Source organism: Pelophylax lessonae (genome assembly GCF_965119305.1).
Source record: "Pelophylax lessonae genome assembly, chromosome: 6".
NCBI lineage: Eukaryota > Metazoa > Chordata > Amphibia > Anura > Ranidae > Pelophylax > Pelophylax lessonae.
The window spans coordinates 250,748,294-250,765,306 of NC_138773.1; positions in this window are offsets into that span (position 1 = coordinate 250,748,294).

Consider the following 17,013-nt stretch of genomic DNA (forward strand, 5'->3'; position numbering starts at 1 on the left):
TATTCTCAGGCAACGACCAATGAGAAGCCGAGCGATGACGTCATCACTAGAGGGAGGAGAATTGAGTGCCGCCAAGTCAGTCTGCTCCACCAATGGGAGCTGGAAGTGAAACTGAGGCCGCTAACCAGCGTGAAACGCATGCCATGACATCAGGAAATGAGGAAGAGGGGAAGAGAGAGAGGCAAGAAAGAGAGAGAGCCAAGGATAGCTGCTCCTATCCATCAAAAGGCTTCAACATATTATGTGGGTGCCATGCTCTGGAACCAGGAGTGTCCAAAATCATCAGGGGTATATACCCCCAACAGTAGGACTTTCCACCATGGGACCACCGGCAAGAACACAGGAAAAATCAGGAATGTCCAGAGCAAGGACAAAATAAGAACACCTGCTCCAGGTACTGCCTGCCTTTTTATGCTATATTTAGGGATGTCCTATAGGGGTTGACCATTTACCAGTCCAGGGATCCAACACTGTCCTAACCTGGGCCGTTTCTTCTCCGGTCCTCGAGTCTTCTGGCACCACTATCTTGGATGTGGGAAGCCACTGTGACTTCCTGGTGTTAGATTCATAGTTGGTTTCCCACTGTAGTGCTGGGCCTTCTGAATGGACCCGCAGCAAGGCTGCCCCAAGAGGTTGCGAATGGGGGGGTGAACTTCAGCTCGGATCCCCCAGGTGATCTGAGCCGAAGAGGAGTGGGTAGCTGTCAGAAATAGGTACCCGCTGCAAGGAAAGAAAAAAAAACATCCAAAAGTGGGGGGGGTAGAAAAGCAGACCTTCCCTTTTTAGGTGAAGTTCCAGTTTAAGTGGACAGATGGTTAGGTGTGGGCTTGGAAAAAAGAAGACACTTCAAATTAAAAAAGAAATGAGGATGACCAGGGATATAAATAGAGAGGACAGGGAGTAATGGGGCAAATTTAGACAAAATCAGTGTCAAAGGAAAACCATTGCATGTGACAATTTATTTTTTTGTTTTTTGAGCAACTAAATCTGACTGTGTGCTATGATAAAAACAGATTCCATAAATTAGGACTGAGGCGTGCTGTGGCTAAACTGCAAATATACAGTGCTAAGTCAGCAATTAAGAGTTTGTTTTGATTGATTATTACAGCCAGTCCTCACTGTGATAAAGTTTTTTTTTCTTCAACATAGTGGAAAATGAAGAGGCATTTTTTCAGACTTTATTCTGTGAAATTTGGAAGCATCTGCTGTAAAGAGAATTTTCACTAGATGGCGTATCAGAGCAGCTAATGACTACAAATTTCTCTCTGACTGCTTAACACTGAACTACAAACTGATGGTTTATGTTAACTCTTCTTTCTCCCAGTGGGATGAGTATTTCGTTGTGCCTAGGTCCCTCCATAGAGCATGATGAACTCTAGGATGAGATAGGTTAAAGCCTATATCAGATTTTTCTTGTTATTTGTATTCTTTGTTAGATTTTCACTCACTTCCTCTTATATCAGGAAGCAATGGGAAATGTCTTTAATGGGGTTACAGATAAAAAAAAAAACACTTTTTTTTTGTGGTGAGAAACAATTTGAACTTCTGACAATGTCCCAGTAATAACTACATTATTATTATTCATCCATGGAGTTACAGGAAATAACTTCTGAATACTTACAGCGGAACTTCACCCCCCTTTTTGGGGGGGGGGGTGGGGAGTGGGTTCCTGGTTTTGAAAGGTACCCGCTTCCACTTTCACCCAGATCCCCTAGGACAGGCGATGCAAGCGGAAGTTCGCCCCCCACCCCTCCTTTGCCCACAACCTTCTGAGACAAGTCGTAGGTTCCAGAAGGCTGCAGCAGGACCATTCTCAAAGCACAGCTCATGCATGGGCAGTGGGAAGCTGGCTGTCACAGCTGACTTCCCATGCTAATCATGCCAGCACCAGGGACCCAAAGACCAGCAAAGAACTGGCCTGGGTGAGGACAGTGCTGGATCCTTGGACTGGTAATCGTCCTTTTTTTTATTTTTTATTTCTAGGGTGAAGGGCCTCTTTAATTTAGGTTGTTCTGTCTTGAGATAAAATACAGATTTTTTACTTTGGTGTTATACTCATTACATTTTGGACGTAAGTGTCCTTTTTACAAGACTTACCCTAGGTTTCATTTGATATTCACTCCTTTACCTTTTTCAGATGTAGCACTCTCCTAGTCAGGTGCTAGATAGAGAGTATAGTTTTGGCTCTGTCCGCCTATCAGAGGAGAAGCAGGCAAAATCTTTATTGCTCTCTGCTTAACAGAGAGCAGGATCTGTGAGTCAGGTCTGCTTAGTGTGCCCAGTGTGTGATTCATCTGGTCTTAGGGAGCGTCCCCAGATGATCCAATGGGGAGGCACACTGAATGCTGGAGGAAACCTAACCAATGACACACAGTCTTTTGGTACTGCTCCAGGGATTGGCATAGACAGTTGGTCTTGCTGCATTATGGGGCAGGGTATAAACCACGGACACATGACATAGGGGTCTTTTGGCAGGAAGCAAAGTCCCAGAAGGAGGGTGGCGGCTGCCTCCTCTTCTGCTGCAGTTGGTGATGGTCACAGGCAGTCAACCTGGTGAGCCATCGGTGTGAGGATGAACCCAGAGGTCCAGGAGAGTTGACTGGAGAAGTTGGGGCACTGCGAGAATCTGGAAAAACAGTAATGTGAGTAAGGCGGATCTTGCACAGGGGTCTGCCAAGGAAGGGGACCACTCTGGAGTGTACAGTCAGTGAACGGGTCTCGTCTAGCACAGAGAGAAAGGGGGTACTGGGGGAGTACCCTGAAGAGAAACACAAAAAGGAACACCTACCTCATCTTTATTCAAGTGGCAGGATGAAGTAGCGGCCTTACTGCATTCTCAAGTTAGAAGTCCCCTGAAATGTGAATAGTTAACAGTTGGAGTATCCCACTCATCCCTTCTCCTATCCCAATATAAATAAAACAACAAAAACAACAACCCCTAGACTGATCATTGACTGAGCCAAGAACTTAAAGCATTAAGATTTCTGCAAGCATTTGCTACAGGTAACCCAGGGGAATCAAAATGTGTTATTCTTCAGCAGTCCTCTAGGGGGCAGTGCTACACAATGATTTTCTGAATTTGCAGATAGTGATATTATATTGCTGTAATTTGCAGAGAGCAATTAGGCTACAGCCAGCCTAATTGTTCCTTCGTGTCTTAGTGTGCCTATGCTCAGGTTGTTTACTGCTTCTGTTAGCTTCTTTTAAGCATGCTCCGGCAGTTTTTGTGAGGGTGAGCTTAGGTAAACAAAACTTCCCCTCACACTTCCAGCAATCCTCAGGTTTTTGCTAGAGTCCTTAGATGATAGATGACTTATGTCTAGAGTAGGTTTCTGGCTTATATTTCAAATTTCTACCGAGAAGATTAAGAATTCCGAATGGTCTTCACACTGATAAGCTTCTCTCCCCACCCACCTGCACATACAACCACTGAGGCTCCTGCAGCTTTCAGATTGGTGATCCCTTGTCAGAGCCCTGGGCAACTGCGCTCAAACCTCCCCACATAAAAAGGCAGGGGGCAGCCTATAACATTTCCTTCGGCACCAGACTCTGTATTTGGCGCTTACCCTTAGTACATCAGAGGGCAAGCCAGCATATATTGTGATAAGGTAAAACAGGGTTACTTGTGAAACTCTCCTTCTGGTACTTTGAACCTCATTCTCCATCCCTTTGAGTCACTCCTTAACCTCCTTAACCCCTCAGGTACCCCTGATTTTTGGCTTCTATGGCAGACCTGATGGGAAATGTTCCTTAATTATAGAGACTGCAGGATACACAAAGCGAAAGTGCCACAAGTCAGCAGCCCCTACTGAATCATTGTCCATATCATCCATCATGGCAGTGTTGCTTCTCAATGAGGAAGAGAAGGGGGGAAGGTAAAGAAGTGGAAGATGATTCTTCGGAGTAAGAGGACTCCTTTCAGGAGGATGGGCAGTCGGTCGAGTTGAGTTAATCTCTCCCAAGCTGAAGGAAACCATTAAGGTTATGGTGGACAAGTATCCTCCTGTTTGAAGTTGAGCCAATTCCCCCTTTTGGACCTAAAGTCAACAGTATGGGATCTCTTCCCAAATCCAAAAATATCCTACTAGGTCCTTTGCGGTCCACCCAGTTTTACAGGACTTTCTGTGGCCTGATAAAGTGTATACTCCTTTCATGGGGTTCCCTCTCTTTCATCAGTCAACCTTTGCACGACGGTGCTGGGCCACAGGCCTCATGGCTTTTCAAGGCAGTGATGTTGGCCCGGTTTCACCCCAGGCTATTGCAGCTCAATGTCTTACCTGTCTCCCAAGGCCAGGATATTGGTGGCCTGCTGACTGACTAGCCCTGTGCTAGGATCAGGGAAGTCCTTTCTCACGTTAGCCTGGACAGTTCTCAATACAGATACCAGCCTGATGGGCTGAGAATGCGTCCTAGGTATAGAAACGATCCCAGGGATCTTGTCTTTAAATTTTCATCAACATCCTTCTGTGGGAGCATTCACTGGTCTACTGAGGGGGACCAACAAGCTTTTGGGACAATTGACGGGGGTTTACTTGGACAATGCCAGAACCGTGGCTTATATTAGTCATCAGGACAGCACCAGAAGCCAGGTGGCCCTTTGAGCGGTAGATCTAATTCTGGCTTAGGCCAAAAGACACATTCCAACCTTGTCCCCTGTCCACATTCCCGGAGCAGACACTTGGCAGGCAGACTTCCTCAGACTTCCTCAGTCATCAGCGCATAGACACAGGGGAATGGTCTCTTCACCTCAAAGTGTTTTGGGACATCTGTCACTGTTGGGGATGTGGGATGTGGATCTCATGGCAGCCCATTTAAATAAAAAGGTGGACAGAGATTTGGGGATTCACAGGCCTTTGCTGTGGATGCACTATTGACCCCATGGGATCAGTTTTAACTGATATAAACCTTTCTTCCACTACAGAGTCTTCAGCCAGCCACTCATTCTGTGGTGAAGGGCTTTATCAGGGGGTGGCTCATAAAACATCCCCTGTTCATTCACCAGGGATCTTAATCTGGTCTTGTTGGCTCTTCAGAAGCCTCCCTTTGATCTGTTCAGGATATGCTTTTGGCCGACCTTACCCATAAGTTGGATTTTCTTGTGCCTATCATGTCTGTAAGACATGAAGAAAAATCATGCTATCACTAGATTCTTGGTCCCCAAAGAACCTAAGATCCGTGAGTCACTATAAGACAGCAAAGTCTGGGAGAACACAGGAAGCATTTGAGGAGGATTAGAAGGCAGTCTCAGGCTTGGGATGTTGTGCATTTGGCATATCCTGATTATTCCTTACCCTCTTTCCCGTTTTCTACAGTCTGCAAATGGGTATTTCTATTTATCTACAAAGCGACTGGCACTTATTTTGGCTGGCACCTATTTTTACTAACACTCTAAAGAAAAAAACATCATGGAGATGGATGTGCTTAGAAAATCCAAACACGTAGGTGGACAGGGACATCTTAGTGTGGCCTATAATGCCATCTGGAGGTCATCTGCTGTGCCCTCAGGGTAAGTATGTTACACTTTCATTCAAACTATTATCAGATGTAGTTGAAGGCATCTGTGAATTAGACCATTGCAATGCTTCTTTCTCCTGTAAAAGTTTGCTCTGCAATTTCAATTCATTTATATAGGGATATGGGTATGTGTTCAGTATTCTTAATTGGTGATTAGCAAGGTCAGTATTGAAGGTGTATAATCAACTTGGTCCCATTTTCTATCCCTAATCTGTCCCAATGTACTTTTACTGCTTTGGTTATTTTGTCCAGTTCAGATATTTGAATTTCCATTTTGGGTATTTGGGTACCATGTGGTTAGGTACCTGAAAATCTTACACTTAGGAAGGACCTGGAGGTGTCTGCTGCATGCTGATAGCACTGGATAAAGTATGTAAAACACACTACCATATTTGTCGGCTCTCCTAGGAAACTCAAGAGACACCTGGTTGTAAGGTTCCTCTCCCAGGTCTCCCAGGAGTTGAAGGTATCATTGAAATTGTTGTTGTTGTTGTTCAGTCGTTTAGTCGTGTCCAACTCTTCGTGACCTCATGGACCATCGCGCGCCAGGCTTTTCTGTCCTCCACTGGCTCCCAGAGCTTGCTTAACGTAATTTTCATTGTTTCGATGATGCTATCTATCCATCTTGTTTTCTGTTGTCCTCTTCTCCTTGTTCCTTTCATGTTTCTCAGCATTAGAGTTTTTACCAATAAGTCCTCTCTTTGCATTAGGTGGCTAAAGTATTCAAGTTTCAGCTTCAGGATCTGTCCTTCCAGTGAATATTCAGGGTTGATTTCCTTCAGGATTGACTGGTTTGATCTTCTTGCCATCCAAGGGACTTTCAAGAGTCTTCTGCTACACCATAGTTCAAAAGCATCAATTCTTTGGCGTTCAGCCTTCCTTATGGCCCCACTTTCACAGCCATAGGTTACTACTGGGAATACCATAGCTTTGACTATACGGTACTTTGTCAGTCGGGTGATGTCTCTGCTTTTAATAATGTTTATAATGTTGTCTAGGTCTGCCATTGCTTTCCTCCCAAGAAGCAAGTGTCTCTTAATTTCATGGCTACAGTCAGGGCCGGTGCTACAACTATGCGAACTGGGCAGCCGCCTAGGGCGCACTGCCACCTAGGGCACAGCCATGGCCAGTGCCACATTCTTCTCCTGTCACACCTCTTCAGTGTGGCAGTGTGTACAGGAAGGGGGGAGTAGGGTTAAAGGGGGCAGTGTGTATAGGAAGGGGAGTGTAGACGTAAAGGGGGCAGTGTGTATAGGAAGGGGTTGTAGGGTTAAAGGGGTTGTTGCATTAAAGAGGGGCAGTGTGTGCAGGAAGAGGGTGTAGCATTAAAGAGGGGCAGTGTGTACAGGAAGGGGGGTGTAGAATTAGAGGGGGCAGTGTATACAGGAAGGGAAGTGTAGGGTTGAGAGGGGGGGCATTATGTGCAGGAAACAGGGGGAATGTGTACAGTTGTTTTATTTTTTTAGTAGCTGGTCTTGCCTAGGGCCCAAAATAGTCTAGCCCCATCACTGGCTACAGTCACCATCTGGTGTGATCTTGGAGCCTATGTCCTGTTCTAACTCTTGCTTCTTGACTTGCATACAGGTTTTTCAGAAGATAGGTGAGGTGGTATGGTATTCCCATTTCGTTCAGTATTTGTTACATCTTGTTGTGATCCACGCAATTGAAGGCTTTACTTTAGTCAATAAAGCAGACGTAGACATTCTTCTGGAACTCCCTTGCTTTCTCCATGATCCAGTGAATGTTGGCAATTTGATCTCTAGTTTCTCTGCTTCTTCGAAATCCAGTTTGTACTTGTGGTAGCTCTCGGTTCACGTGCAGCTGAAGCCTAGCTTGTAGAATTTTCAGCATAGACTTGCTAGCCTGTGAGATGAGTGCGATCGTACGGTCTTCAACATTCTTTGGCACTACTCTTCTTTAGTATCTGAATGTAAGCGGACCTCTTCCAGTCCTGTGGCCATTGTTGAGTTTTCCAAATTTGTTGGCATATGGAGTGCAGCACTTTAACAGCATCATCTTTTAGATATCTTTTTAAATGCCTCTGGGATACCATCACATGTTGATAGCTTTGTTATTAGCAATGCTTTCTAAGGCCCACTCTCCAGGAGTTTCGGTTCAAGGTCAGTGGTTATATGGGACATTCAGATCTTACTTGTATAGTTCTTCTGTGTATTCTTGCCATGTCTTCTTTATCTCTTCTGCTCAATTATTGTGTCCATCTTTGCACAAAACTTTCCCTTGATATCTCCAATGCTCTTGAAAAGCTCTCTAGCCTTTACCATTCTATTGTTTTCCTCTAATTCTTTGCATTGATTGTTTAGGAAGGTCTTTTTGACTCTTCTTGCATTCAGTTGGGTTTATTTTCCCATTTCCCCATTGGCTTTTGCCTTCCTTCTTTGTTCGGCTACTTTTATGGCCTCATTAGATAGTCACTTTGCTTCTTGCATTTCTTCTTCTTTGGGATGCTTTTCATGTTTTATCGGGTTAAGGTTAGGACTCTGTGCAGACCACTCAAGTTCCTCCACCCCAAACTCTCTCATCCATGTTTTTATGGACCTTGCTTTGTGCACTGGTCCAAATCATTTGGTTGAGGGGGGATTATGGTGTGGGTTTTTTTTCAGGGGTTGGGCTTGGCCCTTTAGTTGCAGTGAAGGGAACTCTTAAGGCATCCGCATACCAAGACATTTTGGACAATTTCATGCATCCAAATTTGTGGGAACCGTTTTGGGATGGCTCCTTCCGGTTCCAACATGACTGTGCACCAGTCTACAAACAAGGTCCATAAAAACATGGATGAGCAAGTTTGGGGTGCAGAGTCCTGACCTCAATCTGTTAGAACTGTTTAGGATGAATTAGAGGGGAGACTGTGAGCCAGGCCTTCTTGTCCACATCAGTGCCTGACCTCACAAATGCGCTTCTGGAAGAATGGTCAAACATCCCTATAGACACACTTCTAAACCTTGTAGACAGCCTTCCCAGAAGAATTGAAGCTTTTATAAGTGCAAAGGGTGGGCCAACTCAATATTGAACCCTACAGGCTAGGACTGGGATGCCATTAAAGTTCATGCGCCTGTAAAGGCAGGCGCCCCAATACTTTTGGTAAAATAGTGTATATTTTATGCAATATATGTGTATATGAGGTTTGAGTAAGTGCTGAGTTTAGCACAAAACACGTCACCTTTTAATGTTTCTGTCATACCTGTGATGATATTTTATTGCTTAAATAAAGATACCAAGGAGAGCAGCAATATTCTGGATTTGTGCATGTTACATGGCAGCCATCAGATTAGCTCGACAACTAAGTAGCTGTTTTTTTCTGAAGCAATGGTCAACTATTGTAGCCTCCGTATTATGTCAATATTATCTCAGTTAAGGTTTCTTTTAAACATAAAAACATGATGCATAAACCTAACATTAAAGTGTATCCAGTGGCGGAACTACCAGGGCCATAGCAGTCGCACTTGCATTGGTCATTTTTGTGCACTCTCAGGCACACAGTCCCGCCCCGCCTATCCTCTCCCCCCACACTCACGGACACTGACGGGCACACGGGCCCCGCCCTTTGAGTTCACTTCATTAGGGAGATGCAATGTTAGGACTGGGGAGACAGAGAAACAGAAAATCAGCTAACCCGGGCCGGCCCAGTAGAGTGAAGGGGGAGGAGCTCTCCACCATGCAAAGAGGGGGAACCGAGTGATCTGCAAGTGAGTGACACTGATCCCATCCCTCTATCAGCACTGCCACTGATACCCCCCCACACCACCCCACTGCTGCCACTTACCCCCCTCCACCCCCACTGCTGCCATTGATCCCCCCCCACATCACCCCCACAGCTGCCACTGATCTCCTCCCCACACCACCCCACTGCTGCTACTGACATCCCCCCCCCACATCACCCCCACAGCTGCCACTGATCCCCTCCCTACACCACCCCTACTGCTGCCACTGCCCCCCCCCCCCACCAAATGAAGTCCAATGACAGGCTCAACTACAGAGTTAGCAACTCCAACCATGCCTACATCTTGAACAGCATAGTATTGGCTCCCTCTAGGACACAACCTTACATTTACAGAGTCCAGCCAAGGAAAAGAGTAAGCGTTAAGTGGTGATCTTTGTTTTAGGGGATGCTCTTTAGGGGGGGCCTTATCGTGGACCCTGCAGTGCTAATTACTTGCTCTTCAGACCATGCTGGATTGTGGGCTCTGCCAAACAGGACAGCCTTCTAGGTTTGGGAAGCCTTTCTCCAGCTACCACAACATGCTTCAGCCTACGACCACAAACATTTCCTAGTGTCAGGCATCAATCAATAATTATGTTAGCTCAGACACACCAAGAAAATTGAACTGATGCCAATAACAACAGATCAGCTTCCTTGTTTCACTTAAAACATTAAATCTGGCTGGTTCCTATGGGCACCATCCTGCTTTATTTACATTTATATTATTTGCTCCCTTTTGGTTTGTTAAAAATCACATTGAACACGCTTTGTTATATCTGTTTGAGACGTGCAAAAAAAAATATCTGTTGATCCTGCTAGAAATTCAGGGCTCTTCTGTGCACTCTACAGTGTCATCTCAAACCCAGTTTTGGCCAGTTTACTTCTGTGAACCACAGAAAACCTTCCCCTCCTTCAGCTGGGCAGTGCACATCAACATGCATCACTTCAATTATTGTAGCCTTGCTGAGATGTAGGGTGTCAAGTACTGAACCTAAGGAGGCAAGTGTGCATGGCAGTGCTGGTTTTTGAAGTTGGACTGTCACTGAAGTCACTGAAATGTAATTTGTTGATGTGCTCAGTGCATTTGCATGCTGCTTCTGTAACTGAACTGAGTTGATTTTTGTTTCCCCTTTAGCACGGATCAGTAATATAGTAGTGTACTGATGGAATGTGTTCTGTTGTACATAGTGTCCTACATGTCTGCGACTGGGAGGTCATATGTCACCTCCTTAGCACCTGTTTAACCCTTAAAAGCCCATATCATCGCCCCCAACAATGTGCATCCATTTAGTGGTGGTATTACCCACTAAATGCGACCGGGCGTGGGGGGTGTACTTTATGCTCTGGGGCAGTAAAGCCATGGCTCAGCTGTTTATTTTTATCTCACCCCAGCTAGAGTTGTGAACAAGACCTAAGAACTTTCCAGGTATGAAAAAATGGCAGACGTGGGGGGGGGGGGGGTCACTCAAAGTTTGGGGGGAGTTAAAGATACTGATTCAGCTCCTAAAATTAACATCAGTTTGAATTGGTTATCCTCCATAACACATGACTAAGGCCTGGTTCACACCTATACAGGTTGCAGATTGCATATCCCAGGTGCATTTTGCGTTTTTCAAAACATGTTTTTGATCCATTGAAGTCTATGGAACCAAAAACACAACCTGCTGGTCCCTGGTCCTTCCCATAAGATGCACAGATGGGAATGTGACCAATAGGAAACCATGTTAAATGGACTGTAGTTGGTTTCTGCAAAACTGAAAACGCACTAAAAAATGCATAGGTGTGAACCAGGCCTGAATGTAGAAAAGAAAAGGGTACTCTGGTGTATAAAATTAAAAGAGTTGGCTGTATTAGCCCTCGTTCACACCGGTGCAATTTGTCATGCGATTTGACAGTTACAAATCGCATGACAAATTGGACCCCATTGCCGGCAATAGAACTGTTTAAATTACCGCTACTCATGTCGCAGCGACTTTGAAAAAGGTTCTTGCACCACTTTTTTCTAATTTCATTGCGACTTGCATAGACTTCTGTTAAATGAAGACTCATGCCGCAATGAAATCGGAGGTGCAAAGCACACTGATCTGCGGCTTTGAAATCCCGCTACTTCTGCATGATTTTGTATCTGCTGATCAGTGTAACTGGCACCTCTGATTTCATTGTGGCTTGAGCCTTAATTTAGCAGAAGTCTATGCAAGTCGCAATGAAATCGGTGGTGAACCAAGTGTGGTCACTGGTGTGGACCAGGGCTTAAAAAGAGAAGAGAAGGAACTACAAGTAAATGATATCATCTATGGTGAAACAGAAAGTATATAATAATTCCAAGTGGGCAGTTCTAAAACCCCTTGACCCTAGTTTTCCTGCATTATACAAACCACATAAAATATCTTCTAATGTGAATGAAAACATCACACGTTATTGGCTTTTAGTAAACTTTTAATATTCCTGAATGTACAGTAAGGAGTAAAATTGCATTAAATATAAAGACAACTAATGTGATCTTTCCTAGCAGTAGATGGTTCCTATGGTAACAAAGAAGCTCATAGACTATGGAATATCACCATCTATCTTTTCACTCCCACACAATACCTGTCTAAGTTAGTAATGACCAGTACAAGGCTAAATGTGGGAAGAACAAAGCTTCTCGGTAGACTTATTAAAGGAGTACAAAAAGCGGTCAGCTATTAAAAATCCCATTTTTGATAGCTGTCCCCCTTCCCCCCCAGTGATTACTTTAGGCAGCACCCTAACAATAAAGTTGTTGCATGCCTAAAATACCTGGACAACAGCTTAAAATATTTATTGAGTTGATCTTTAAAGAGTATTACTGAATTGTGGGACCCTAGGGCAGGGGTCTTCAAACTATGGCCCTGCAGTTGTTCAGGAACTACAATTCCCATCATGCCTAGTCATGTCTGTGAAAGTCAGAGTTTTACAATGCCTCATGGAATGTGTGGTTCAGCAACAGCTGGAGGGTCGTAGTTTAAGGATCCCTGCCCTAGCCCTAGGGCTTCTCTAGAGGTTACTAGGTGTTCCTGGAGCTGGGTGGATCTTGATCTCCCTTTAACCGCTTGCCAACCACACGCCGTATATTTACTGCGGCAGTGTGGCTCTCCCAGGGAAACTGACGTAGGGCTACGTCGGTCGCGTGCCTGCAGCTAGGGGGCGAGCACGTGCTGCCGCCGGCGCGCTCCCGCCCCTGCTCATCAGCGGGGAAGCCGATGCACGGGTCAGGTGGCTCCAATTGCCGCCTGACACCCGCGATCGTTCCCCACTGAGAGAGAAGGACAGGCAGCTGTTGTAAACACAGCTGACCGTTCTTCTCCCTGGAATGATCACAGAGCCCCTGTGATCCTTCTATATAGGGTCACAGGTCTCTATGGTCATCCCACAAACCACACCCCCCACAGTTAGAAACACGTCCCTAGGTACACATTTAACCCCTTGATCACCCACACTGTAAACCCCTTCCCTGCCAGTGTCATTATTACAGTAACAGTGCATATTATTTAGCACTGATTACTGTAGTAATGTCACTGGTCCCCCCAAAAGTGTCAAAAATGTCAGTTAGGGGTCTGATCTGTCCCCTGCAAAGTTGCAGTCCAGCAAAAAATCGCACATCGCTGCCATTACTAGTAAAAAAAAAAAACATTAAAAAGGACATAAATCTTTCATGTAGTTAGTAGACACAATAACTTTTGCGCAAACCAATCAAAATACGCTTATTGTGATTTTTTTCTTTCCAGAAATATGTAGCAGAAAACAAATTGGCCTAAAATGTTAAAAAATTGTAACTTTTAATTTTTTTTGGGGAATGTTATATAGCAGAATGTGAAAAATATTGTTTTGCTTTTTTTTCAGAATTGTCGCTCTTTTTTGATCGTACAGGTGATCAAATACCACCAAAAAGAAAGCTCTATTTGTGGGGAAAAAAGGACATCAAATTTATGTAGGTATATCATCGCACGACTGTGCAATTGTCCGTTAAAAAACGCAGTACCGAATCGCAAAATATGGCCTGATCATTAAGGGGGAAAATCTTCCGGTCCAGAAGTTGTTAAGAATCACAGTAAAGGCCCGTACACACGTACCGATCGTCGGCCGAAAAGCTTCGTCCGACGACCGATCTGCCGATTGTAGGCTTGTTAGTATGATGCCTCCGACAGCCGACAGCGCACATTCGGCCGAAAAGAATCTGTCTTGCAAGCATTAAAATTTTTGTATGCCGACACCAGAGCGGCCGATTGTTCGCCAGTCAGTACAGAATTCGGCCGACAGACTGCTGATTTGCAAGACTGGGCATGCTCAGAAAAGGCAAAACACAGGGAAAGTTAACCATTACATGACATCACTTCTGCAGTCGGCTGTAGTCGGCGGACAAAATTCTTGTGCAGTCTTTTGCACTTTTCAACCGACACCGACAGCCCTGGACAAAAGACGGCCGATCATTCGGCCGACGATCGGTACGTGTGTACGGGGCTTTAGACTTCATGCATATGGCTGTACATGCTCAGTACAGCATGCAGAGCCAGTACTAGGACCCACAGCTGCTGTGTACAGACACCTATTTAGATGAGGCTGTGTGCAGTTATATGCTGGGGTTGCATAAAGCCCCTGCACACGCACACGGACGCATGTTCTGAACTCTGAAGTGTGCATCCATGCTGATGCGAGGGCTTTACGCAGCTCCCAGCACATAACCACATACAGCTACATTTTCTAACTTATTTCAAAACCCAATAAGCAGCTGAACATGGCTTCTGCTGGTCTCAGGAGAATGATTACGCAGGCTCTGCAGTTACTAGAGCCTTCTGACTCAGAATTGCAAATTAGACCAAATCCCTGGGTAAATATATGAACTTTATATTGTGAAAACCAGTTGAACTAAAAATGTTGGCAGGTCTGTTGTAACTGCTAACTGAAGCTAAAGTCTTTGATTTACAAACCAGAATCTTTATGATTGATAAAATGCTTTTTAAGTTTACACGTTTCACATGCCATGCGATATCACTGTACGAAACATCCAACAATCAAGATGTCAGAAAAGGCAAACATCTGCAATGTACATCATCATCATTAGACCTCCAGCACTTTGGAAGAGCAGCACACTGTGAACCTCCTTGCTATAAATTACAGATACGGTAATCCCCCGCTCCATCGCGGTTCAGTTTTTGCGGTCCCGGTAATTCGCGTTTTTTTTTGTAATGTTATTTTACTATATAAATCAGTAAAAATAAAATATTTTTGTGTTTTCCATAGCTCTTGCTATGTCTCTCAGTATCTTTTATGTGTTTAAATGAGTTTCTATTGTTTTAAAAGTGTGTTTAAAGACCTTAACCACTTGCCGACCGCCGCACGACTATCTACGTCGGCGGTCAGCCCCTCACAGGCAAACTAACGTAGGGCTACGTTGCTTGCTTGTGAGGGTCTAGGGAGCGAGCGCGCGCCCCCCGGGGCGCGCTCCCGCTCCCGCGTGGTCACGGACCCCCCCGCGCGTGTGACCAGCGGACCCGATGTCCGCCGGTCACTCGGCGATCGGCGGGGGAGAGGGAGAATGTCAGGCAGCTTGTGTAAACAAACTGCCTGTCATTCTCTTCGCTGCAAAGACACTGATAAAACGGATCTGGTATGTAGATCCGTTGATCAGTGTCTTTACAGCTAGAGCCACAGCCAATCACAGTAGAAACCACGCCCCTAGGGACACACACAGCCCCTCCCTTCCAAATAAAGTTAACCCCTTCACTACCAGTGTATTTTTACAGTAACAGTGCATATATATAGCACTGATTACTGTAGAAATGTCACTGGTAACCCCAAAAGTGTCAAAAATGTCAGTCAAGGGTCCGATCTGTCCGCCGCAATGTCGCAGTACCGCAAAAAAAATCGCAGATCGCCGCCATTACGCGTTAAAAAAAAAACAACAAAAATGACAAAAATCTTTCCCTTTGTTAGTAAACGCGATAACTTTTGCGCAAACCAATCAAAATACGCTTTTTGCGATTTTTTTTACCAAACATAGGTAGCATAAAATAAATTGGCCGAAAATTTTTAAAAATTTTGATTTTTACATTTTTTTTTGGGGGAATTTCATATAAAAAAATGTGAAAAATATTGCTATTTTTGCAAAATTGACGCTCTTTTTTTGTTTATAGCGCGTGATCAAAAAATCGCACAGGTGATCAAATACCACCAAAAGAAAGCTCTGTTTGTGGGAAAAAAAGGACGTCAAATTCGTTTAGGTACAGCGTCGCACGACCGCGCAATTGTGCGTTAAATTCACGCAGTGCCGAATCGCAAAATACCCCCTGGTCGGAATGGGGGTAAAATCTTCCGGGGCTTAAGTGGTTAAAATGCTTCTACACGTACAGTGACAGTAAAATAAACATGCCTACAATGCATTTTAATAGGGTTTTTCTATTTCGCGGAATTTCACTTTTCGCGGCTGGGTCCTTAACGTAACCCCCGCAATGGAGGGGGGTTTACTGTACATTGCAGCAGAGATTTAAAATACTATGTCATCCAACAATGCATTTATTATTAGAATGTAAATCATAAGGGCAAGTTCACACAGGCGACTGGGGTGTGGTTAAAAAAACGGCGGTTGATCTGCATTTTTATCACCTCCTGATTGCTCACCTACAAGTGGATATTTAAGGCCCGTACACACGTAGCAATTGTCGGCCGTAAATATCCGACAGCCGACTCCGATATTTCGGCCGAACAGAATCTGGTGTGCAGGCTATAACATTTTTGTTGGCCGTCACCAGAACGGCCGATTGTTCGCCAGTCAGTACAGAATTCGGCCGACTAACAGCAGATTAGCAAGACTGGGCATGCTCCGAAAAGAAAAAACACACGGAAAGTTAACCATCACATGACATCACTTCTGCAGTCGGCTGTTGTTGGCCGACAAAATTTGTGTGCAGTTTTTGGCACTTTTCAGCCGACAGGACAGCACCGGACAAAAGACGGCCGATCGTTTGGCCGACGATCGCTACGTGTGTACGGGGCTTTAGTCTGTTTACATTGCCATGTCTGTGATGCTTAGCTTTGGAGTGCCGTCATTTTAACTTGGCAGGTCAAGTTTGACAGGTGGCACCACATGTCAATCTCAGCCATTAGTTAATGGGCCTGTGCTTCAACCAGGTGCCAAACGCTGCTGTGGAGGTTGTGGTGCGTTAGTTCTATGCAATATCCTAATTGCAATTTGGAATCTCCGCCTCCATCTACTAGAGCAATCGGATAAACATCTCAATTATCTGAAACAAACGTCCTATTCCCAGGCGAATAAGGCAGGCAAATTTCTAGCAACCAGAGTCAGAAGCAAACAGGCCAAGTCTAGAATCCCATTCCTTATAGACCCTATAACCAAACATAAAATATCCCATCCACAAGCCATAGCGGATGCTTTTGCATCTTTCTACGGTTCCCTATACAATCTAAAAGATGACCCGTCAGAGCACCAGCCATCCGCTGCAGAAATAGAGAGTTTCCTTAGCGCCATTAACCTGCCATCGATATCGACCAGTCACAGAGTACAGCGCCACTCACATATGCGCAGTCGGCACCCAGCCATGAAGCCGCAAGCTGTCACAGCTGGATGCCCATAGTAGATATGCCTACGCCACCAAGAGAGGACACAGGGCGAACATGGCTGGGGTGAGTGCGCCGCTGGATCATGGGACAGGTGAGTGACTGTATATTAAAAGTCAGCAGCTACACTTTTTGTAGCTGGTTACTTTTAATAAACAAAAAAATGACTGGAACTCCGCTTTAATGCA